The 26,377-nt window shown below is 44.3% G+C and overlaps 1 long non-coding RNA gene and 1 pseudogene across 1 annotated transcript; both read right to left on the reverse strand.

The window, feature by feature from the left end:
* LOC131273758 (factor in the germline alpha-like) overlaps positions 1-361 on the reverse strand; it is a 40,991-nt pseudogene extending 40,630 nt beyond the window's left edge.
* An 18,468-nt stretch (positions 362-18,829) lies between these two features.
* LOC131274003 (uncharacterized) lies at positions 18,830-25,755 on the reverse strand. Its single transcript, XR_009181200.2, has 2 exons — positions 23,048-25,755; positions 18,830-20,161 (listed from the first exon to the last, which is right to left on the reverse strand). It is a non-coding gene; the product is annotated as an uncharacterized lncRNA (long non-coding RNA).
* Positions 25,756-26,377: the final 622 nt, after the last annotated feature.

Consider the following 26,377-nt stretch of genomic DNA (forward strand, 5'->3'; position numbering starts at 1 on the left):
AAAACTGCCCCCCAGTCACACAATCCTGGTCCACCCAGCCCTGCAGGTGGTCCTGCTTACCAGGCTCCATATTTCACTTTGCTTGGGGCCCCTCCTGCCCTGCCCCCATGGAATGAGACAGGGTTATTGTCTTGGTAACACTAGTAGAGTCAACAGAGGTCAAACATGCCTCTAGGCAAAGACCAGAGAAGAACAACAGACAAGCAGACGCTCCCATGGGCCATCATCCTAGGTAACCGAGAAAAGCTCAGTTCCCCACAGAGACCCTCAGGTCAAGACCTTCCTGTTGCTGCAGCAGCCAGTAGACCTCGAGCCCTGCCAGGATGCAGAAAGCTACCTGGCCACTTCCTGGCACCTGCATGGCCTAGCAGAAGAGCAGACGTTTAAGCAGGGTCTGGGGACTACAGTCAGAGGGTGGACGCCTTCGTGGTCAGAGGGAAAAGAGTGTTTACAGCACCGGGGTTCATATGCACTTTGAGCAAGTCATCCAAATTCTTGGCCTCAACTTCCCATCTGTAAAATGGGGTTGAAATCTTTAGAGAAGTAGGGTGTATGTGGTTGAGAAGTCGGGTGTACGCAGTATCGAATGCAGGGGACACAAGGACTCTGAGAAGGAGGTTGATCTATTTTGACTGGCCAGACTCAGCAGACTCCTGTCCTAATAAAAACTGAGCCCCAAATGAAAGTTTTCAGTCCCTTTTATACAGAGGAAATAAGAGTAGGGAGACAAGTGGTGCTTGTATAAAAGACTTTTTGTTAGTTTCTTCAAGTGTTTTATCTGAGTATTAGATAGGTTATTTCTTCCAGGTGAGCTTGATTTAACACATATTCCCCACATTCCAAGCCAGCTTGGATTGAGCATATCCTCCACATTTCATCTGGATGCAACCTTGAATCCACTTTCAGTCTTATATCCTTTCTGGGCATTCAAAGACTGTGGGGCCTATATTACTTATTTGGATTTCTAGAGACTAGGTACACTTGGAAACAATTTTGAATTGATGCACAGGCTATATTATATTCCCCCCTTTGAGGCCAAGCTTAAGTTATTAAGTTTCAGCATCACTATTGTCTGAGTCCCTCTGGACTGACTGGTATGTATATAGAGCCATGAGACGGGCAGCTGTTTGCCTTGTTACTATACCATTTATTAGGGCACACATTCTGTTTACGATGAAAGGGAGGAGGCAAGGAAGGATGGTGCATGCTCCTATGAGGAAGGCAATTATTCCCAGTAGAAGCTTGAAATTGTTTACTATTGACTGCCAGCTTCCAAAGGGATTATTTAAATTCCAACCATTCCAGGTTTGCGCTGGGACATGAGCAATTTTTACTATTTTGCTTGTAATTTCATCAATAACCTTTTCAGTGCTATCTAATTCAAGGCAGCGGTTAGAGAGATTGAATTTTTCACAAACTCCCCCTTCAGCTGCCAAGAGATAGTCTAGGGCAAGACGGTTTTGATAGAGAGCATTTCTGAATTTAGTTTGCTGTTGGGCTAGTAAGTTTAGTGCATGGGCAGTTTCATTAGTTATTATCTCTACCACAGCTTGTAGGTGGATGATTTGGTTTAGCATATAGATGGGTTTCGATAACCCCATGTGCCATCCTCTGCCCAGGTATTGGATTATACACTCAGGGGGCATTCTTCACTTCCCCAGGTAATGACAGCCCTTTTTTCTCTTATGTTTTGATATACTGGCTGGCTTAGCTCTTTCCCTTCTGTTAAGGGAATGAGGGTGAAGGAGGGTTTTATTGTACCGAGCATACAAGTACCACACCAGTTTCACGGAAGTTCCCAGAATGCAACTGTCGCACAAATCCAGTACAAACCATTTGGGACAGTAAAGGGGCCCTTTGTGGTGGAGTTCTACACTGTGATAAATTTGGGGAAAGTACGATTTATGAGAACAAGGTCAGATTCTTTCCATGTTCCCCAAGGCTCGGTTGTATTTGTGGTATAATTTTGGAAGTTTCCCCCTGTACATGTTAGGTTTCCAACAGCTACAGAGGAGCTTAGGCAGGCCCTTGAAGCACAATATTTTCCTCTGACAGAAGTTTGCAAGGGCCACATACTATATCGGGGGACAGCCGGGAGGCCAGTTCCATAATATGGTTGGCTGTAATTGTATTCCCTGGTTTCCCAGGGCCATTGGTCTCCCATATTAGTTCCTCCACACACCTAGCATGAGGAGACATTTAAGGCTGCCCCTACCACTTCAGCCAGGCTTATACAGAGGTTTCTTGCTGCTTGTGGGATGGAACAGGGCCTTTCAATTTCTTCATAGAAGGAGTGGAACACAGAATGGGCTTGACTTGTGAGGGGTATTCCCGATACCCAACCCAGCTGTAGGCTCCTGGGTCTCTCCTTTATCATTAATGCGGAGGCCCATTTGGACTCTCTGAGTCTGCCAGGATTCAGGTTTTAGGATGGTGAGGTTTAAGGGGTTACATGGACCATGTGGACAGTTAGCCGGGGCCATACCCTTGGTGAGGATGGCTGTTTGTTTACTGTGTCTGCATTGCAGGTGGCCCAGGTGACACAGGACCAGGAGGGGCAGTAGCATGCACCTATGTATTTCCACCAAAAGCCCCCCTCCTTGGGCTTCCCTTTACATTTCCACATATACTTATTGTTATGAGTACAGGTCTGCTCCCAGCTGAGCCCTCCACAATCTGTGTTCCATGGTATCCCAGAGTCTATAACTTGACATGCGTCAAATAGGAGGGACGCTCGTTGCTTCTGGCTAGTGACGGAGGTAGAGGAAAGTAGCTCCCCATGTTGATCAAGCACTCTTATTTCCCATTTATGGGAGACTGTTGGGGGTCTAGAGTCATAGCAGGTTATTTGGCCAGATGCGTTACAGACACTGTAGGAGATTCCCTGAAACTGACAGGTGGTTACCTGGCCCTTGCAGGTGTAATGACTGTGATATATTACTGTGGTATTGACATGGGTCCCTGTACGCACCTTTTGAACACAAGGCTCACACTCTGTGGTGTCGACCTGGAACCAGGGGAGGTTCAGGGCTAGAAGTAGGAAAAATAGCCAAAGGCGCATTGTAATGGATTAAACTGGATTCTTCGTCTGTGTGTAGACCAGTCAGCTTCCAGGGTGTGATAGGAGCAGGGCTCGGTGTTCCATCCTCAATATTCAGCAGTGCGTGGACCAGGCAGCTTCTGGGGTGTGACTGAAGCAGGGCTTGGTGTTCTGCTTTTTTTTTCACAAGATGACTTTGGTTGAGCTGTGGGTTTCTGGAATACAGGTCCAAGACTCTGGGGCAGCTCGCTTGACTTGGCTATGGTGTATCCACGGGGTGATTTCAGCTACTTTAACTGCAGTGGGGGTGGATAAAATGACAAGATAGGGTCCTTGCCATCCAGGGGCTAGTGGAGCTGACTTGCAGTCCTTGACCCAAACTGCATCTCCTGGCTTGTACAGGTGTACAGCGCTGCTTAAGCTAATGAGGCCCTTTCTTGGACCCAGTGATGCAGGTTTTGTAGGGTTTTTCCTAAGCTGATCATCTGCTGAGCTATTGATAAGTTTCCTCTTTCTCTGAGATCCCCTTCTATATTTCTGATTAAGGGAGGGGGCCTCCCAAAGAGGATTTCATAAGGGGTTAGGCTTAGTTTATTTTACAGCTTGGGCTGGCTCTAACTGGTAGGAGAGCACTTGGAAGTACTTGCACCCATGTTACCCAGTTTCTTGGCAAATCTTGGCAATATAAGTCTTTCTGGTATGGTTCATTCACTCTACTTTTCCTGAGCTCTGAGGATGGTAAGCAGTGTGCAGTTTCCATTGGATGTGCAGTGCCTTTGCAATCTTTTGAGTGATTTCTGAGATGAAGGCACGTCTGCTGTCAGAGCCAATTGAGAGGGGTAGCCCATAGTGAGGAATGATTTCCCTGAGGAGAACCTTGGCTACTTCTTCAGCTTTCTCTGTTCCTGTGGGAAAGCCTCCCACCCAACCAGAAAATGTGCAAACAAGGACTAGGAGATATGTATAGCTTCCAGAACGTGGCATTTCAGTGAAATCAACTACTAGATCTTCAAGAGGCATACCGCCAATTCTCTGGACTCCTGGGGCTCCTGTGGGCCCCTGGCGAGGGTTATTTTTTGCACATGCCACACACCACTGGCGTACAGCATGGGTGATAGCGACTAGTCTTGGGATGTAGAAGAATCTTTGTAACACTTCCTTAAGATGGGTTTTTCCCAAGTGTGTGTTCTCATGGTAGTCTTGAACTACAGGTGCTGCTAATACTTGTGGCACAACTATTCTGTGATCAGGCAATGTCCACTATCCATTTTCTCCTTGTGTCCTGCCCTCAGAGAGTATCCACTCTCTCAGCTTGAGTATATTGTGGCTCTCGGTGACTCAGAGGCTGCAGGCTGAGAGCATGCAGTGTATACTGGAGGTTCTGATAATTAAGAGGTTGAGAAATGAGAGCAGTGGCCAGGTTTTCAGATAGGGATCCTTCCCGTGCCACTCTTTTTGCTTCAGCACCCGCCCTCCAGTTTCCCTGGGCATTGGGGCTGTGGCTTGTCTGGTGTCCCTTACAGTGCATTACAGCCACTTTGACAGGTTTCCAAACTGCTTCTAGTAGCTCCAGAATCTGTGTGCCTTATTTAATGCCTTTCCCTGCCAAGTTAGTGAGTGCCTGAGAGTTAATTTTATAGCTTCTACTGTAAGCATAGCTGCAGCTGCTATGGCTTGCAATCAAGAGGGCCATCCCTGGGCTACAGTGTCTAGTTGTTTGGATAGATACGCTACAGGTCTTTGCCAGGAACCGAGGTATTGAGTGAGTACTCCTACTGCAATGCTTTGGCGGTTGTGAACGTAGAGGTAGAACACCTTAGTGAGGTCTGGAAGTCCGAGGCTGGGTGCTTCCATTAAATCTTGTTTCAGAGCCGTGAAAGCATTTTTCTGTGGGCTTTCCCAGAACAGGGGATCATGATCTCCCCCCCCTTGTAGCTTCATATAAAGGGCGCATGAGGACCCCAAAATTGGGGATCTGATTGCAGCAGACTCCAGCCGCCCCGAAGAACTCTCACAGCTTCTGGAGGGTATTGGGCTCAGGGAGACAACAGATCACTTTCTTTCAAGTCCCAATTCAGGGCGCCCCTGTGTTATTAATAACCTAGATATTGACCTGAGGTAGGCAGACTTGGGCTTTTCTCTTAAGACACCTGATAGTCTTTTTGCTGTAGATGCTTTAAAAGACCACGGGCTCCACCAGCACAGTCTTGGTAGGTGGAACTTCCAAGAATGAGGTCATCTACAAATTGGAGGAGAAAACAGTTATGGCTTTCTGCTTTAAAGGATTTGAGATCACTGGCCAGGGCTTGTCCAAAAATAGTGGGTACATTTTTCAATCCCTGAGGCAATCGCATCCATGTAAGCTGCTGCTTTTCACCTGAGTTTGGATTTTCCCATGTAAAGACAAAAATTGGCTGGCTCCAGGGTGCTACCCGAATGCAGAAGAAGGCATCCCTGAGATCTAGGCATGAAAAGTGGATTGCCGATGAGGGTATTAACCTGAGAAGAGTGTATGGATTAGAAACCGCAGCATGAAGGGTTATTACTGCCAAATTAACTGCGCATAAATCCTGGTCTGGGCGGTAATCCCCATCAGCCTTTTTAACTGGGAAGAGTTGGGTGTTCCTTGGAGACTGGCATGGCCTCAACATGCCTTCATTCAGTAATCTCTGAATATGTAGCTGGACCTTTTCTTGCGCTTCGCGGGGAACTGGATATTGCCTTATGCTTACTGGACTGGCCGTAGGCTTTATTTCAATAATGATTGGAGGAATGTCACTTGCCATCCCTGTTGGGTTACCCTTTCTCCCTACTTCAGGCACATCTTCAAAGGGGAGCTGTGTGGCCATGGATTGGCCAGTCTCACTGAAGCAAAACAGTCTCCATTCCTCCTGCAGAGGAAGGGTTAGTGCTATTTTCGGAGGGTCCTATGGCCCCAGTGTCAGTGTGGACTGCCCTGTGGCATCAAAGGTAATTTGAGCTTGCAGTTTAGACAGCAGGTCTTGACCCAGGAGGGGGACTGGGCACTCTGGAAGATTAAGGAATTTGTGAGTGACCTCCTTGTCCCCAATGTTGCAGGTCCTGGCTTGAAGGAAGGGCCGTTGGGGACTTTTGCCGGCTGCCCCTACAATAGTGGCTTGTCTTTTTGATAGAGACCCAACAGGCTTGGTCATGACAGAATGTTGAGCCCCAGTGTCAACCATCATATGTATGGTGTGGCCCCCAATTTGGACTCCGACCATAGGCCCTTCGGGGCTGAGAGAATAGGAACCCAGTCTGTCCTAATAATCTCTATCAGAGTCCTCCATTCCTGCCAGCCCAATGATCTGATTTGCAGGGTTTTTTCCTGAACCTTTAGGGACACAGTGTTTGGGTTGTGATGCCCCACTAGCTTTTCTGCCTAATGTTTTGGCTGCAGAGGCCGGGTCAAGTGGCCGGCTGGGACACTCTTGCTTCCAATGACCATCCTCTTTGCAGTATGCACACTGATTTTGCCCTAGATGTGAGCCTTTCCCTCTCCTTAGGGCTGGGGCTTGCCAGGTTACTCTCCTTGACACAGGAATGGATTTTTCCACCATTGCCGCTGCTAAAAGTTCTGCCTAGTTTTTCATCTTCTGATTTTCTTCCCTTCTTGTTTCTACATCACAGTTGACATAGACCTTAGTAGCTACTTCCAAGAGCTGAAAGATATTCATTCCAGCAAACCCATCCAACTTCTGCCGCCTTCTTTGGATGTCAGTCTGTGATTGGGCAATGAATGCTGCATTGACCATTGTTTGGCTCTCAGGAGCATCTGGGTTAAAGGCGTGTATACATGAAATGCTTTACACAGACTCTCATAGAACTGAGCTGGACTCTCATCCAGAGCCTATAGAATTTGACTGTTTTTTGCCATATTCGCTGCCTTGTGGCTCCCTGCCCTGAATCCTTCAACTAAGGCCCCATGCAATGTTTCTAGTTGGTTGAGCCTGGCAGCACTCTTCAGATCCTGCAGGGATCCTCCTCTGGGAACTGCAAGCTGGCATATCGATCACTGTCCAAATTTCCCTCAGGAGGGTGCTCTCTAAGCCAGGTTAGAGCTCCCTGCACGACACGCATTCTTTCTTCAAAGTTTAATAAAGTCATTATAAGTTGTTTACAATCAGCCCAGGTGGTTGTGGGTCTGTGTGATGGACTGGAAAAGGTCTGCCATGGCCTGAGGCTACTCCGAGAATGGTGGGGTATGGCTTTTCCAGTTAAAGAGGTCCGTTGTCCTAAAGGGCTGATAGATGACTGTGTGGTTTCCCCCTCCCGAACCTGGTCATCTGCATAAAAAATTGGGGTCGGGGTTCAAGGAGAGGTAGCTGGAAGGCAGCCTTTCTCTCTGCTCCCTCTGCCCCTGGGGCTCCCCGTGGTTTGAGTTGCCGCCTCTCAGTTTCTCCCTCCTGGCTGATGGGCAGCGCTGCAGTGGTGTTGCCAGGGGCAACCGGCCATTAAAGCAGCTGGTCTGCATTTACATTTTGGAAAGTGCCAAAGACCAATGCGGAGATGGTAAAAGCTGCTGCAGGGATGGCGTAGGGCTCTCAGGTGCAGATGGTGGTAAAGGCAACTGCAGGGATGGTATAGGTGCCCTCTCTGATGGCGATAAAAGCAGCGCGGGGATGGTGTGGGCGTCGCACTTCCCCAATCGTACGATGACAACGGGGCACTGCTTTGGGAGACTAGCTCATTTTCATTCCTTAGTACTGCCAGGGTGGGTGTCATCGCATAAGGCGGTGGAAATTGATGTTCATATGTCCCTTCTAAGATGGGCAGATTGGCACTAGACTTGGGATGCACTTTCTCTGGGCCCTTTGCATGGTGATTGTTTGGTCTGGTGCCTGGGACGGCACTCCTCAGTTTTTGTATTAGGCAAATTCTAGCTTCCTTAGTCACGCACTTCCCTAACCAAGGTGGGTTTTAGCTCACAGCATTTTCCCAAGCATCGATGTTGGGGAATTGGTCTGGATGCCCTGGATTTCCAGTTACTGCATCGTGGACTTTATGGATGATCCAGGGATCAGCCCATGCTGAAAGTTGGCCATTCTACTTCACACAGGATCCTAAACTTTCCTGGCTGGAACCTTATGCCATACACATCTTCACAGAATGCACAGGGAAAGTTTTTCAGAATACAATGTAATGGGGTTTTACTGTGCCTGTTTCCCATTTCCACCCTGTGCCGACAGTGTACAACAGTCACACAAGCCTTATGCTTCGTCCGTCTCCAGTCATGTCCCTTGCAGGAGTTTTCAGTGCCTCTTAAACTTAGCGGATTGGTATAAGACCCAATTTGGAAGAGGGCCCCTTTGCAGGGACCCCCAGACCGCCCTTGATCGTATGAGGTCACCACGGATCAGGACTCTGCACTCACCCTGCAGAAGTGATTTTCTTCATCTCACTGAGTTGCCACAAGAACACGCACACAACCACCCCCCTTTCCTTTCCTCAGACCTGGAGAGGAGACAGCTTTCTCCTGTAATCTCAGGAGTACTAGGGCCTCCCCTTTTAGAGAGTTGATCAGGCTCCCTCCTAATTTTAGAATTAGGATTTTCCTGCACTATGCCCCATGGGGGTCTTACCAGTCTGACTTGTAGAGCTCCTTGCTTCTTTCTCAGGGTCTCTCAGACCCTCCGGTGCCTCCGGTTCATCCGGGAGGGCTCCAGTGAAGATCACAACTTCTTTCTGGACTCAAATGGGGTGTCCAGGAGTGCCCAGGGCTGAGCTTTGCCGAGGCCCTCCAGGCCTCCTCAGAGATGTCTGGGAGGGGCAAACAACTCCTGCCACCTCTTACCTTCTCAGGACAATCCCGCACAAGCCCCCAGAGATGCAGTAGAGAAGTTGGGTGTACACGGTGTCAAAGGCCAGGAAATGAGAACTCTGAGAAGGAGGCTGCAGGAGGTTGATTTATTTCAATTGGCCAGACTCGGCAGGTTCCTGTCCTAATAAAAACCGAGCCCCAAATAGAATTTTTCGGTCCCTTTTATACAGAGCAAATAAGACTAGGGGGCAAACAGTGCTTCTATGCAAAAAGACTTTCGTTAGTTTCTTCAAGTGTTTTATCTGAGTATCAGGTTATTTCCTCCAGGTAAGCTTGATTTAACACATATTCCCCACATTCCAAGCCAACTGGAATTTAGCATATCCTGCAAATCTCCTCTGGATGCAAGCTTGAATACACATTCAGTCTTACATCCTTTCTGAACATTCAAAATCTATAGGGCCTATATTACTTATTTGGATTTCTAGAGATTAGGTACACTTGGAAACAATTTTGAATTTATGCACAAGCTATTACTAATAGAACTTTCCTCAGAGAGTCATAGCAGAGTCACTTAAACCATGGAATGAAGACACCAAATGCTTATTCAAGGGATGCATGTGCCAGGCTCTGTTCCAAATTCATCATATAAATTAACTTTCTTAATCATTATAACAGCCCTATGAGGGAGGAACTATGATTACCCCATTTCACAGAAGAGAAAAGTGAGGTAGGCCAGTCAAATGACTGGCTTTCCCAGCCTGTAAGAGGCAAAGCTGAGAGTGGACACAAACAGACTGACCTCAGAACCTTGATACATGACCATCCACTTCCACTGCCTCACAGAACTCCCACCATATTGCAAGTGACAGCACAACGGTAATGATGGCTGATCAGCCACACAGAAAGCCCAGAAGCTCTTCTACTGTTTTGAGAAATCCTAGAGGACATCAGAGCTGGTTAAGGGGACACTTAGGTGGAGGGCTAAGTTCCAGTGGCCCCCACAGAAGAAGTAGAGCCACCTTGAAAAGGGCCTGGCATCCGAGCCCTGGAACCGATACAACTGGCATTGGGAAATGCTTGTTAGATCTAAAAAGGCAAGATTGCAATAAAAACAGGGCTTTGGGGGCAGATTCAAGTTAGTGAAGTGTAGATTGCTTTGGGGAGGACAGGGGGGAGCTAAGAGACAGAGCCTTTCTGTGGAAACCCTTATTCTTGGGGCCTTGTCCTGCATAAGGAGGCTGGCATGACTTCCTGTGAGACGCAGCTGGCAGGACCCTCGTCTATCCTGAATCACATGGGCCCTCATGCCTCCCAAGACGTTCCCAGGCCACCTCAGGTTTCCATGATTCTCTCCAGGGCCTGAGACTTGCCATGGAGTAGGTTTTCTGGGGTTACTTGGCTTTGAACTACAGCAAGAAATGCTGGCCGTAGAGATAAAGCCACTTGGCTGTTGTAAGTGAGAGCAATACAAAGACCTACAAAAAGGATAAGCATGCCAGTGTCCTTGGCTGCCTGGAATTCGCTTAGGTCCAAGGGTGGGTATAAGTGTTGTAAGAATTTTAGAGCACCAGAGAGCTGGGGCATTAGTTGGTAGAAGATAACTCAAGTTGGCTGACCATAAGCAAGTGCAGATATCCCTCTAATGATTTTGCTCATTCTCAAAATGCTGTTATACCTTTCTCCAGACTGTGTTTACTTTCTTCCCTTACAAAGTGCTTCCCACCCTAGAAAAGCAGACCTGAGAGGCTATTTCTTGGCAACCATAACGTCTATGCCTTCCTTCCCCCATGTGAGGGTCAGGCTCTCCCCTATATCACAATGTGTGGGACCCCAACCTGAAGGTTGGTTCATCACACTCAGAAAGACTGAAAAACATAGGTCTGGGAGAAAAGACTGTGGACACCAGGGTGGTGGCCTATGTCCATCCACCAATGCAGATTCACAGAGCATGACAGCTGTGTAGGCTTCCCACAGAGGAGGCAGGGCAGAGCAGGCATTCCACAGGACAAACTGATGACTTCCCTCCAGGTCACCTGAGAGGTCACTGTCTCCTCAGACGGCTCCAGTCAGGCTAGAGAGAACTTAATTATGCATTTTGGACATTCATTTGGGAAATGTTCAGCATTCTTCAGAAGGAGCAAAGGGGCCAGTCCAGGCCTGAGAAGTGGCCCTGGGCATTAGCAGGTAGGTGGGGGGGTGTGGTGGGCATCCCCTCAGGCCCACCTGCCTCCTACAGCCACCTCTCCCAGTATCTTTGGAAAGCCCCTGCCTAAGGGGGCTGGGTTAATGATGCAGAGCTGCCTGCTCCTCCAGACTGTCACACCCCCAGATTTCCAGCTCCACAGGACTCCTTCCTGCGGCTCTGAGGAGGGACTTGAGCTGCTCACTACCTCGCCTCCTTATGAAACACGGGCTTCATTGGGGGTGGGGCTTTTTATCAGTTTGGTTCACTGATGAATCCCTAAAACCTAGAAGAGTGTTTGCTACATAGTAGGGGTACAATAAATATTCCTTGGATGAATGAATATTGGTTAAAAAGGAGAATTCCTGAGTGCAGATGTAGCTCAGTGGTTGAGCCCATGCTTCCCATGTACGAGGTCCTGTGTTCAATCCCTGGTACCTCCTAAAAAATATAAAGAAGTCATTAGATTTAGTGGTTACAAATCTTTACATATTGAATAGTAACACTGAAATATATACGGCAAAAGCTATTAGAAATAGAAGGACAAAGTGGCAAAATGATCATCATACTAGGAGAGTTGAAAAAATCCTCAGAGAAATCGATTCATTGAGTAGACAAAACATAAGTTTCATTTTAGACTATTTGAATAATAAAAATTATAATCTGAATCTAATAAATATTTAGCCTATGGAGCATTTTAATAAAATGAACATGCACTAAGCCACAAAGAAAATCTCAGTAAATTCCAAAAAGTTAGGACCTGTTATTTAATGCTGGCTTCTAATGATGAAAAGCAAGAAAACCCTAAAACAAAGAAAAGAAATACAGGCCAAGAAATCAATAAACACAACTCACTTATGGCTATTATGATGTGGGCTATGGGTGGGAGGCTGTTTATCTCTTTTTTTATTTTATTTTAAAGATTTATTTATTTATTTATTTCCCTCACCTTCCCCCGGTTGTCTGTTCTCTGTGTCTATTTGCTGCGTCTTGTTTCTTTGTCCGCTTCTGTTGTTGTCAGGAGCACGGGAAGTGTGGGCGGTGCCATTCCTGGGCAGGCTGCACTTTCTTTCATGCTGGGTGGCTTCTCCTTATGGAGCGCACTCCTTGCATGTGGGGCGCCCCTACATGGGGGACACCCCTGCATGGCATGGCACTCCTTGCACACATCAGTGCTGCGCATGGGCCAGCGGGGTTTGAACTGCGGACCTCCCATGTGGTAGATGGATGCCCTAGCCACTGGGACAAGTCTGTTTCCCTGTTTATCTCTTCATAGATAACCTGAGTTGTGCCTGTGGAACAGTGAGAAGCTACAGTCCCACCCTTGGTAACCATGGCAACAACTCCAGGCTGATGGAGGGGGTGTAATTTAGCAATGAAAACCATATATAAATACGAGTCAGTCCAGACAGATTCTGAAAATAGTGCCAAATCATAAACTTAACTTGCCCTCAAGGGGAAATATAATATAGCCTGTGAATGAATTCAAAATGATCTAATTCTGTATTCATCTGTGCCTAGAAATCCAATGCAGTAATACAGTCCCTTTAGACTGAATATTCAGAAAGGTTGTGTATTCAAGGTTGTGTTGAGATGGAGTGTGGGTGATATGATAATTCAAAACCTTTCTGGTACTCAGGCAAACACTTAGCTAACAAAGAAAGTCATTTTCTTTCATAAAAGCACCATTTCACTCACCACCCTGTATAAAAGGAACTTGAAATCCTTGTTCTGGGCTTGGGTTTTGAACAGAAAGGTCTTAAGTCCAATGGCCATAAATAAATCTTTTCATTCCCAAAACAATTCTAGAGTCCTGGTCTTTCTATATGCAAATAATTGAACTTCTATCCACTAGTACAACATTTTTGGGGGCTCGTCTGGAATTGCAAATGAAGGACAGAGATGGTAGCATTTCCCTACACCTTCTGAATCCCCAAGGAAGCTGGGAGGACACAGGTGAACCCCAAATCAGGGAGCCCCTAAATTAAATTTAGTCCAGAAAAGATGTGGTCTCCACCAGAATCTTCCCGATGAAAATCGAGAGCAATGGAAAGTCTGAAGAAAATTCTGGGAATGAAAAAGACTCCAAATGTGGAGGTAGGTAAGACTCCCCAGGGGAGCTTAGTCTGGAAAACTCTAGCTTTAATTGCTAGGTAGGGGAGCCCGATCCCCTCCTGAGAGAGAGCCCCAGTACCGCCAGGAATTTAGGGGGAAGCCGTTCTCTCTAGGTCTGGTAAAAAAAAAAGGAGAAATAAAAGGAAAAATGCCTGGTGTTTTGGTTTTGTCCAACTGCATGTTAGAATTTGGTAGTGGTCTTGTCTCCACTGAGGTAATAAAGGCTTAATTATAATAGGAAGGGATGTTTAGAAGTTCGAGTCCTAACATCCTGGAATTTGGTCTCGATTTTGAAAAACTTGGTCACAGGAAAATGAATCGGCTCTATTTTTAGTGAAGCTTGGTCTGGGTGTCAAGTTAAACAATAAAAAAGGTCTAGATGGAATCTTTTGATATGGTGATGAATTGCAAATGAATTCACTTTATATCAAATGTTAATGTTAAGTGTTCTCTCTTTCTAAAGTTTGTAATGGCTGTGGGGGCAGTCATGCTGAAGATGATATATATAGAACTTGTGGGTCAGATTAATGAGTTTTGTGCCTCCGTTTGTGTCAGCTCAATGCTGGTGTTGGAGATGTGTGGTTATGTAAAGAGGTGGAATTCAGTTGATCTGGAACCCTCTTTTGCCATTGGCAGAGCAGTGAGTTGATTGTAGTTTGTGAAGCAAAACCCCATGCAAAACCATGTTTTTTCAGGCTAATTTTAGCAACTGGGACTCACCACCATTATCTTCTTTCCCTTCCTCCCTGGGAAGGGGGAGCTGCTTGCCCATTTGCAGTCAGTCCACACCTTCTATTCATAAGCCACATTCCTATCAAGTCATTGACCAAACTGGAAGGGGGGAGGTAAGGGAAATATCTCTCTTTGTAAGTCTATGCTTTGAAATGTTTAAAGCTCTAAATGAGTAAAATACCTTGGTCTGAGGAAGGAGGCTATTGCTTGAAAACAATAAACCTCTAATTACCTGATAGCCCTTTTGAAGGTTTGGATAAATGCAGTCAGCAGTGAGGGTCCTAAAACTACAGGAAAAAAAACGTATAAACTTCAACTTCAAAATCTGTGTTTGGCATTTTTTAAAAAAGATTATTTATTTCTTTCTCTCCCCTTCCACCCCCCACCCCAGTTATCTGTTCTCTGTGTCTATCCGCTGTGTGTTCTTCTTTGTCCACTTCTGTTGTCAGCAGCTTGGAAATCTGTGTTTCTTCTTGTTGCTTCATCTTGCTGCATCAGTTCTCCATGTGTGCAGTGCAATTCCGGGGCAGGCTGAACTTTCTTTAGCACTGGGCAGCTCTCCTTAGGGGGTGCACTACTGCTGCGTGGGGCTCCCCTACATGGGGGACACCCCTGTGGTGCTTGACTCTCCTTGCATGCATCAGCACTGTGCATGGGCCAGCTCCACATGGGTCAAGGAGGCACGGAGTGTGAACTGAAAACCCCCCATGTGGTAGACGGATGCCTTATCCACTGGGCCAAGTACACTTCCCTAATAAGTTCATTTAAATATAAGGTAACTAGTCTATGCGGTCGTGATTAATTGTAAAAAAAGTTTGTGAAAACATCTTCCAAACTGAAACATCTAAACAGTTCTAGTTCTAGAAGTCATTGGAACTAAAAACCTAGGTTGGTATTGATGGCAAAAGGTAACCTTGTGGTAATAAAATCTGTCTGAAAGTCACCGCTAGGTGCATTGTTAAGTAAGTGTTAATCCAATGTCCTCTTTTAAAAAACAGGCCATCCAAAATTTTAATTAAGTTTGTTTCTTTCAGAATGAACATCATATTAACCATATGAAAACTTTATCCAGATCTATACAGAATGGTAGATCTATCTTCCTCAATTTGAAATAAAGTAACAAACTTTTTACACCTTGTTCAGTGTTGGAAAGAAATCATCTTCTGAAAGAAAATAAGGCTTGCCTGATTGTGGAGAAGAAAAGGATTTATTCTCAGTCTTGCAAGAAGGGACGCACAACCAGAAAACGTGGCTGGCATGCCTAATAAAGAAAAATGACACTATTTATACCCCTAAACTTGGCATGCCATCCTTTCCTCTGTTTCTCCATAGATTGGATACTTCAGAAGTTACAGCTTATCCAAGAAGATCGAACTTTCCGATGCAAAAGTTTGTGATTCAGAGCTTCCCCCATCACATTCCAACCATTATAGTTTTTACCTGCTTCCCTTTGCCAAATAAGGAATGGAATTTAGTGCTGAATTGGTATTGACTTGGCTCTTTCTTGGGCATCTTTTTGACTGCCTATAGGACTGGCTTAAACTGGTTTCTTTTGTTCCTCCTTAACCCAGGAGTGGGAGACTGAGGCAGTAGGCTGCCAGGTTACAGGAAACAATGTTTTCTTCCTTTATGTGAAAACTAAACTAGTCTTCATTTTTACCAATTGCCCCTCTTTCTTTTAAACTCTTTTTAGTTTTCACATTTCCATTCTTCAAATTTTCTAAGTGGTATCACACACTCTTCATAGTAAGAATCTCCTTCTTTAAGGGCATACAGATTGTTTTGCCTACACTGTATGGGCATTTGTTTGGTTAGGGCAGTTTCAATGAGTCTTTGAACTAGCCCTCATGCACATGGAATGATACAGCATCTGACTGTGGTAAGCCTCCCAGTGGAGATAATGAGGGAAGTTAAGAAGGACAGGGCAACCCCTTTCCATTTTCCAAACCAATTTTCAAGCCATCCTGTGTGAATTAGTAATGCCAGTATTCTCTGCTAATTCCTCAGATAGGGCTGTTAGGCCTTATAAAGCTTTAGATTTCAGGGGCAGTGTTATTGGGGATGAATGTACAGCAACTACCTCCAATCATAACACAGACTCCCCCTTTCTCAGCTAGCATCCTACCTAAGGCCATTCTATTTTCCCATGCCATTCTGCTAGGAGCACCTACTGTTCTGCAATTCCCTGAACTCCATTCCTGTTGTAATTAATAAATCCCTGTTGATTATAATACATATAATTAATCCAGTCTACATTTTTATTACTGGTGACCCACCAGAACAAGAATGACTCAAACTCCCCTGCTACCTGATTTATAGACTTAAATTCATCTGGGACTCCTTGAGGAACTCCTATATTGTCTAAATAGATCCACTCATCAAAAGAACCAAGGAAACTTCCTTTCTCGCTCCCTCAGTGGGATGATATTCTTGCATCTTTTTCAAATGGCAAGGTGAATGGGATAGCCAATCGGACCAGAGCACAGGTTCTGCCCCACCTCTCAGGCAGTATTGCTCAGAGAACACCCTTTCCACAGTACCATCACAGGTCTCCTCGAAGTCTAACCAAACTGAAGAAATTGTCAGTACGATCACTGCTTACATTCCACACTTGTGTATATGAGGCCATAGTTCCAAGGTCCTGCAATCCTTTCCCCTGTCTAGAGAGACATGCAGAATGATTTCCTGGGCCCAGATAGGAGGCAGATATGGCCTTGATGTATCCGATTTTGACTGATGCTAAGAGCGGACAACATACTACAATTTTCACCAGGTATAGCATTTTCATGCTTTTCCATACCAGGCGGAAAGTGTACAATTTAAGCTGTGGGCTGGCCTGTTGCATGAGCATAACAGTTGCTTTTGTTTAGACTCTGGACTGTATATTTGATCCATTCAATCCACGCACTTTTGTCCCCATATCCTGTCTCCATTTCTATGGTTTGTTTTAAATCTTCTGCCTTAAGTATCCTAACTGCTTTGGGATCATTTTGAATTGAGGAACTGGCCTTTGGTGAATTTTCCTGTGGTCTTTCTGAAGGTTTAGGTGGAGAGGGCATTGTCGATGTCATATCTACAGGGGGAGGAAGGACTCCCATATCTTTACCTGTAACATCTGGTCCCATTCCATATACTCTATTGACAACTTGGTCCCTGCTGCTGCTCCCAGCTTCTAATTTGTCTGCTTTTTTAATAGTTACTACTACTAGATTGCACTGAAGGCTTTTGCAGTCTGGTGGGGTGTTACCATTATAAAAGGTTATCTTAGCCTTTAATGGACTTGAACTTGGTGAGACCCATCCCATATTCATGGTCCATCCCTTAAACTGGGTAGTCCACCATATATCATCCCAGGAGGGGCAAGGAGGGGCTTGAATAGGCATTCCCCACAGCTCTGGGCATAGGTATTTATTTTTCCCACTCAGCCAGCGCTGGTGCTCTAAATTCCCACAGTCTATTACTTGGCAGGCATCAAACTGCGCCATCTGGGACTCCAGACCTTCAGTCACATTTTTAACTAATTTGATGGGGCTAATTGCTTCTTGGGTTTGAAATATCATGGCTAGTAAGATTATTTTCACTTGTAAATTGAGGTCTGAGTTTTTCCTTTGGTAGTCTGATAGGACGGGGCCATTGTTGACTAGGACAATACACACCTCAATTCCCTTCCCACTGCCCCCCAGTCATTGTTTTTTCAGTGTGATCTTTAAGGGACCTGGGGCAGAAATTATTTTCCAAGACTGAGGTGAAGTTGTTGGGAACTTATTGTCCAGTTGAGGTACTGGTCCCTTTACTCGAGTGTAAGGAGTCCAGCCTTTTTCTGCCATTAGGACTGCTGTTTCAGTTGTCAGCAAGACTTGATAAGGTCCTTCCCAGGTCGTTTGGAGTTTGGACTCTTTCCATGACTTGATTAGGGCCCAGCTGCCAGGTTGGTGTTGGTGGACTGCAAATTCAAGAGGCAGTCTGAGCCAGCAAACCCTGATGTCTGAGGGATGACAAAGTAGAAGACAAGGACAGTATATAATTTTGAAGAAAGAGATCCTTCAACTCAAAGGAGGGGAGTTCTCCAGGCTTCCCAGGGAAGGGCAGACCAGAAAGCATTTCATAAGGAGAAATTCCCAGTTCCTTCCTAGGGGCAGTTTGGATTCTTAACAGACCTACAGGTAAACATTTACCCCATGGTAATTTGGTTTCTAAGACCAACTTAGAGAGATGTTTTCTTAAGGTTTGGTTCATTCTTTCCACTTTCCCTGAGGATTGTGGGTGCACGGTGTATGGAAATTCCATGTGACACCTAGACCCTGCATAATATTTTGCAACACTCTGGATGTAAAGTGACTACCGTTGTCTGAATCTATGTTTTCTACTAACCCATATCCAGGAATGCTTTCTTCAAGGATAATTTTTGAAGTCCCTGATGCTGCAGCTGAAGCAAGACGGTATGCTTCTACTCACCCTGTCACATAATCCACAATTACCAGAACATACTTTAGTCTACCTACATGGGCCAATTCAGTATAATCAACCTGAATGCTCTGGACTGGTCTGAGGCCAGGCTCTCTACCCCCTGGCACTTGCTTCCTTAAAACTTTCTTATTAACTTTCTGACAGATTAGGCATGGTTCACTTACTTGTGTGGCTATAGTAGAAAGGCCCATACACCCAAAATGCTTGAGGATGAGGTCATACATGCCCTCTACTCCCCAGTGGCTACCTTGGTGTAAAACTGCTAGTAATTCCCTCATTATTTGCTTATTCAACAACTGCTGGCTGTCTGGGAGGAGCCACTTCCCTTGGCTATCTAAGGATGCCCCAGTTGTTCTAGTTATTTTACTTACTTTTCAGAGAATACAGTGATTCCAATTTCTTTGGGGATTGTTGGAGATTTGGACCTGAAGTGTATCAGGAATGAAAAAAAGAGAAAAAGGAGAGTGAAAGAAAGAGAAAGAAAAAGAAAGAAAGAACAAGAGAGCTGCGATCAGGGGATCTGCGAGTAGAGACTCATCAGACAACTTTATTGTTTACAAGGAGCTCTCTATATACCCCAATCTATGTGATAACAAGCAGGAACATGTAGCCTATGTGAGAACAAGGAGCAACACATAGCCTACGTGACAACAAACAGTAACATGCAGTTAACTGTCAGCATTAGCCACAGTCTAAGGAATTTTTAAAAATCTCATCTGAAGGTACAAAGTCTATGTTTTCTATTCACTACAAAAGGTATGTGCTCATCTTTTCTTTCAGCCTTTAACTGCTTCATCCATTTGACGGGAACTCTTAATTAGTGCATTCCTGAGAGTGCAAGCATAGCCATGGAGACAGCACTAGCATGGAGACAGCACTAGCATGGAGACAGCACGTCTCTCCTTGTGAGGCCACTGTGCCTCAGTTTCCAACATCTCCCCTTTTTGTTTTAGTCGAGGTGACTGTGCCTGTCTTAGGTTGCCCTCCTCTGAGAGTCTTACCCGTCATTGACTACCAGCCAAGCTCTTTGACTAGGGGAAGTGATTGAAGTGCTTTTGCTAGCACCAGATTATTCGCATGTCCCTTGGCTATTATGCTTTGCAATGTTCTTTGAAAGCAGTATCCGGCACAGGCAAGAATCATGAGCAACAAAACAAATATGATTAACCCTATTCCGAAAGCTGACAGGAAATGCTGTGATTTCCACCAAGTAACTGGATTAAATTTTGTAATATGTGAAGCATATCTGAGAAAATATCCTTGATATTGGCTACATGAATTTGATTTGGAGACATTTCTAATATTTTTCTTTGTAATTCAATTATTTCCTGAGAGATATTACTTTTCTGGCCTAGCAAATGATTACTCTTTTTTTCTATATCAGATGAATTACAGGTAAGAGGAGTAATACAAAAGTGGCTTTCATTCCAATCACATTTCAATCCCCTTAACAAGTTTAAATTATACAATTTATCTCCATTATGCAAAACAGTTATTTCTAAATCATTAACCCGATTATTTAACTGTTCATCAATGTGTTCTTGGCTATGCCACAAATCAGTAGCATTTTTCTGCCGATCGTGCACGTATTGTTGAGTCTGAACAGTCTCATGCAAAGCGTCAGCAGCAGTTGCAGCAGCTCTGATGATTCCAATTAATCCCATTATACTAATTATTAGGAGTCCAATAAATCTTTTTGTCCATTTCGTGATTTCTTGCGCCATGTGTAGCAATAGCTGACTTTCACGTGATGACTGCCATATTCGGTTCATTTGCATGGGAATCCATATACCTCGTTGTCTTCTGGCTATTGTGACGGTGTCTCAATCCTTCAACACACTTTCTGACAGATAAGTACACAAGGCACCATTTTTATAAAACAAGGCATTATCTTTTATAGTTATTTTTCCAATAATGAATATGAAAGGATCCCTGACACATGCTTTCAATGGATAGATTTGATTTAATTGTAGATATTAACCTGTTTGACTGTAATTATCAATCCATTCATAAGCAGGGGCAATTCCAAGAAATACTTTCCACAAGTTTTTATGTATATTAAGACTATAGGTGTCATTAATTCAAGGGGTTGGTAAACATTTTCCTTTACATTTCCAAACAGTGAAATTGTTAGTATATACCACTTGTTCACCCAAGAATAGAGATTCCGAAAAAGGACATTGCACATGTCTAACTTCTTGACACTTGTTAAGTCCATACCATATAAATCTATCATTATATTCATTGGGGGTCTCCATAGAAGCACTTTCCCTCACTATTCAATAGGAATCATTAAAAATGACAGATCCTCTTCCTATATGGCATTCCTGCCATCCCTCTTTTCAGGTTTTTTGGGTGGACAATTATAAATTTGCTTTTCAGTTACTGAAGAATTATATGAAGGAAACAAAGTTATGAATAATTTTGTACCATTATTTGTCATGGTAACCATAGTCCAATTTTTTGTTTGCATGCAAGGGTGACTTTTTCCAATATATAATGGTGTATGATCAAAAGGAAGGATAAGATTATATATTTCCTCCCTTCTGCATCAGGTTTTAAGGGTAGTCTGTCATCTATAGTCCCAGGAAACACATGCGTTTCATTCACAAATATAGGAAATGATGGGTCTCTCCATGTTTCTACCTGGTTGGGATGTACAACAAAGGGCTTACAGTTTGATTGTCTACCTAACAAATATTAGTGGGAGAAAAATGGGGACCTCAAATCCTTCTCCTTTTACCCATGAGACTGTAAGGGAACTTCCAGAGAATTTGGTTCCTCTGGGGAGATAAGGATCAGGCTGTGCCAGTGTCCACTAGAAATGTAATTTTTTAATGATATGGGCCCACCGTTAGATTTACTAAAGGCTCCCAGTGGGTTTTAGAAGTGAGGAACATCAGACCCCCCAAATCCTCAAAATTCATGAGGGGAATTACCAGAATCTCTTTCATTAAACTCCGGCATTCCCTTTTGAAATGACCCATCCTCCCAGTCAGAGCACCCTGCAGAGCCTTGCATTCTCCTCATCCCCTTATCTAAATAAGACCAAGTTGAATCTTTATCTTCCCTCTGCCTATTCCCTCCCTGACCCATCTCCAGTCTTTTTCTTACCATTTGATCGACTTTGCTAATCACAACCTTTGCTTTCTGTTTCTGCTTTTCCTTCTCTCTCCTTACAAACACTTTCTGGGACTCTCTCAATAACTCTTCCAACGGCTTATCCATCCATCCTTCTTTTTTCTGAATCTTCTTCTGAATGTCAGGCCAAGACCCTTTTACATAGCTGACTTTTAACATTCTATGAGCCACAGGATCATCAGGGTCCATCCCTGAATATTTCCTCACTTGGTCCCTCAATCGTTGCAGGTAAGCAGAGGGCATTTCATCCTTCTCCTGGGCTACTTCAAAGGCCTTCTTCAAGTTTGGGAACGGCCAATTTGATCCCCTGTATAATGAGGTCTCTAAAATCTTTCATTTGTGTTCTGTCGCCCAGGTCATTATGATCCCAATTAGGGTCTGTGTTTGGGAACTTCTGTTCTGTTGCCATCACCCCCTGTCCAGGTGGATGCTGCCTGTCCCACTCCTTCATAGCTGCCCTCCACACCATTCCTCTTTCTTCTCCCATAAAGAGGATATTCAGTATGGACATAAGTTCAGGCCAGGTGTATAATCTAGGACCCAGGAATTGATCTACTTGTTCAGCCAGCCCCACTGGATCTTTCATTAGAGATTTCATCTCCTCCTTGAAGTTCCTTACTTCAGTACTTGTCACTGGGGCATTGACATAGCCAATCTCCCCTGGCCCCATTGGGACTTCTCTCAGCGTATACAATGGCTGAATGGAGTTTTGTTCTTTCACTCTCTTCTCCTCAGATGCTCTGGCAAATGGAAAACTGTGTATATCTTTCTTACACTCTTCCAGTTCTTTCCTCAGCTGTTGGTGGGTTGTAACCGGTAAGGCTGTTGACCCTGCTTGATTCTCCAGTTCCCAAGGGTTCAGAATGGGTTCTATTGGGCCCTCCATGTCTAATGACCCTTTTCCTGGGAGGGGAGGGGGAACATGAGGAGGAGGGAGATTAGACAGGGGGTCCCAGGCTTTAGTTTCTACAGCTTTTGTTTCTGCCGCCTTAGTTTCTGCAAGCTTTGTCTTGGAGCCTGGACTTTCAGCTTTCATAGGATAGAAAGTGGCCCCCTTTCCCTTTAACCAGCACATAGCATAGTCAGACTCTTCTTTGGAGAAGGGTGTTTTTCCATTAACATACAGTACAAGGTCAGCACAAAGCCAATCCTCATCTGACCCATATTTTGGCCAGAATACACAAGGCAGTAAAATACTTTCCTTGGTCCAGATACAACAGCAGTATTGAATCATTTTCTTCTTGTCTTTTCCCTTGGTCCAATCACTATCGGTCCAATGCCTTAACATCCTCCCTAGTGGACTATCTGGAGGAATGTCTCTGGGGGATCCTACACATACCCCCTTCTGCTTTTTCCCAGTTGACCGACTGCCTCTGTTTCCCATTCTGAATCTTGTCTGGGTCTCTTTCTTTTGAATCTTTTGCTTTGTCCTTCTCTGGCCCTTTCCCTCAGGGGAGAAGGGAAATGCGAATCGGGACTCTGCACTCACTTCCCGCTGTATGTCACAATTCTCAGGCACACACAGTGAACCTCCGACTCATTAGAAGTCCCATCCACCAAGGTAATACTTAATAGCCTTTCTTCTTACCTTGGTCCATGCATGGAGTCACCTGGCCAACGAGAGGCAGATTTTCCCTTCCCTTTTTCTGGTCCACAATTGGCAGATCTAAGCGTCTGTTCTCGGGCCTTTTGGCTGCAAGAGGTGGGGCCCCTGCCGGTGGAGTCCAAGACCACTTAAACAGCGGGGCGCGCCTTTTCGTCGTCCACCCCAGGGGTCTGCTCTCTGAAGGCTGAGAATCCCAGATGAGTCCCAAACCTGTTGGAAAAAAATCTTCTTCTGGAAGAAAATAAGGCTCACCCGATTGTGGAGAAGAAAATAATTATTCTCAATCTTGCAAGAAGGGGCGCACAACCAGAAAACGTGGCTGGCGCACCAAGCAAACAAAAATGCCACAATTTATAGCCCTAAGCCTAGCACGCAAGCCCTTCCTCTGTTTCTTCAGATTGGATACTTCAGAAGTGACAGCCTATCCGAGAAGATCTAACTTGCCCGCGCAAAAGTTTGTGATTCACCGCTTCCGTCATCATATTCCAAACATTTTAGTTTTTACGTCCTCCTCTTTGCCAAATAAGGAATGGAATTTAGTGCTGAATTGGTATTGACTTAGCTCTTTCTTGGTCATTTTTTGACTGCCTATAGCACTGGCTTAACTGATTTCCTTTCTTCCTGCTTAACATGGGAGTGGGAGACTGAGGCAGTAGGCTGCCAGGTTACATTAAAAAATATTTTCTTCCTTTATGTGAAAACTAATCTAATCTTTGTTTCTTACATTACGGAATGACTACAAGCCAAGGCCAGCAGGAAGTAGTTACAGAAAAGAGAGCATCGCCCTTCATCACCTCTTTAAGACAAAAGTATAAACCCTTTAAGGGTAAAATAAAATTAATAGATGGATCTGGAGCCACAGGAAATGCAGGTAAATGCCAGTGGCCCCCAGGCTATGGGTGGGAGGCTGTTTATCTCTTCGTAGATAAAACTAAGTTGTGCCTGAGGGACAGTGAGAAGGTGCAGCCCTGCCCTTGATAATCATGGCAACCACTCCAGTCCTGGGAAACAATTTAGCAATGCAAACTCTATATACATACCAGTCAGTCCAGAGAGATTCTCAAAAGAGGGATGCCGAATCTTAAATAAAATTAAACTTTGCTTCAAGGGGAAATAAAATATAGCCTGTGGTTGAATTCAAAATTATCTAATTCTGTATCCAACTGTGCCTAGAAATTCAATTAAGTAATATAGGCCCTTTAGACTTTGAATGTTCAGAAAGGATGTGTATTCAAAGTTGCATCCAGAGGGAATTTGGGCTATATGTTAATTCAAAACCTTTATGCTAACTCAAAAGCTATCTGGTACTCAGGAAACACTTAAAAAAGAAAGTCATTTTTTTTTCATAAAATCACCATGTGACTCCCCACCCTGTGCAAAAGGAACTTGAAAATCTTGTTGCAGCTCGGGTTTTGAACAGACAAGTCCTGAGTCCTGCTGGCCTTACTGAAATCTTTTTCCTTCCCAAGATCATTCCAGAGTCCTGGCCTTTCTATATGCAAATAATTGAATCTCTCTCCTCTTCTACAACAGTAAATGAAAAAAAAAAAAGAAAGCAATGACTAAACTATCAGGAATTCAAATCCAGCAACATACTAAGAGAATAATATACCATAACCAAAGAGGTTGCTACTCAAGAAACGCAATGAGAATTCATCATTAGGAAACTATTAATGTGATCAATATGTTCACAGAGTAAGGGATAATGATGAGTATTTTGATAGACACTGAAAAACCACTTGTACAATTCAACATTCAATCCTAATTTTAAAAATACACTCTTGTTGATTTGGAACTGAAGGGAATTTTCTTTACTTTATAAGGGGTAATTATCCAAAACGAACAACAAGCAATAAACAATAGTGCAAAACCAAAAACAGTCACATTAGTGGAAAGAAGGAGACAGGAAGGTCTGCTATCACTCCTTCCAGGCAACACTGTTCTGGAAGCTTTACCAATGCAACAACAAAAGGAAAAGGAAAAGGTCCAAAATCTGGAAAAGAACAATCATGGTTATCGTTATTGGCATAGAATTTCATTTACACAGAAAACTCAATGCAATTAACTAGAAACAAATATGAGAATGAATAAGATTTATGATGTCTATATTGGTTAAAGTGGCTACATATGAGATAGACAAAATTCAATGCCATTCCCTAGTATCCTAATATCTTATTAGAAAATATCATGAACTTCCAGTTAAAAGGGCTAGATTAAATATATACATTCGTAGCTGCTTCCTCCCAGAAACAATTATAATGACATTAAAGGAATAAAGAAGAGAATAGCCCATAAGGATGAAGACAAAGGAAGAGGAATTAAAAGAAGACAAGAAATGGCAACAAAAGTTTGGAGGCTAGCAATGGGTAAATGAATAGTAAGTGATTTAGCAGTAATGGGGGGAGTGAGTAAAAAGTGGGACAATCCATGCTATAGAACACTGGCAAGCTCACAATTCACAAGTATCCATTACCTCTAAAGGCAGGGTAGGCTGAAAAGAGGAAAACTGTTTATAAGAGTTTTATGGAGACCATTGAGACATACCCATTCACTCCTCTACCTCCCGTAACCAGGCATTAGCCCCTTCCAGAAGAGAAAGGAGGTTTATACCAGGAGAGGTTTGCACAGCCAGGCTGAAAGCAGATGGATTCAGGACACATCTCTATACCGAACGGTAAAATGCCGCATCTCCTTACCCCACTAGGCCAGTAGAAGACTGGCAGCTGAGCTTCTATCTTTCTAGCAAAAGACTGGAGTACTCCTTTGTGATGAAACTGACAGGCTTGAGAGGAACGAGAAAGAATCACATGTAGGAAGGTTCCAGCCAGCCACCTGTGGCCCTTCAGTGAAATTCAGCAGTTACCAAGACCTGGCCAAAAACAGAGCTAGAAATTTTTGAAAAAGCCAAAGGGGCTTGCCCCAGGTGATAACAAAACATAAAGATATAACAATGAAAACAGTGTGGTTCCAATAAAGGAAAAGTGAGCTCAGTGAAATGCAGTCAAGAATCCAGAAAAAAGCTCATACAGTTCATATTAGATAGAGTTGGTGTTGGAGAAAAACAGTACTCACTGGGACACAGAGACTGATATGACCACAGGCAGAGAATATATTGAGGAGCTCTCCCATTGGAGGGGGTCTGAAGAACAGACTTCAGCCCCAAAACCACCATGGTGGGGGTCTGAAGAGAGACTTCAGCCCACTCCTGGAAGGGGGGGAATTGAATTTTTGAATTGACACAGAACTTTCCTAGGTGGTGAAATGATGGTCAGTGGGAGAGGGTTGAGGGACCCAGTGAGGTGCAGGGGCCAA

This window comes from Dasypus novemcinctus, chromosome 17, assembly GCF_030445035.2.
Source record: "Dasypus novemcinctus isolate mDasNov1 chromosome 17, mDasNov1.1.hap2, whole genome shotgun sequence".
Taxonomy (NCBI): domain Eukaryota; kingdom Metazoa; phylum Chordata; class Mammalia; order Cingulata; family Dasypodidae; genus Dasypus; species Dasypus novemcinctus.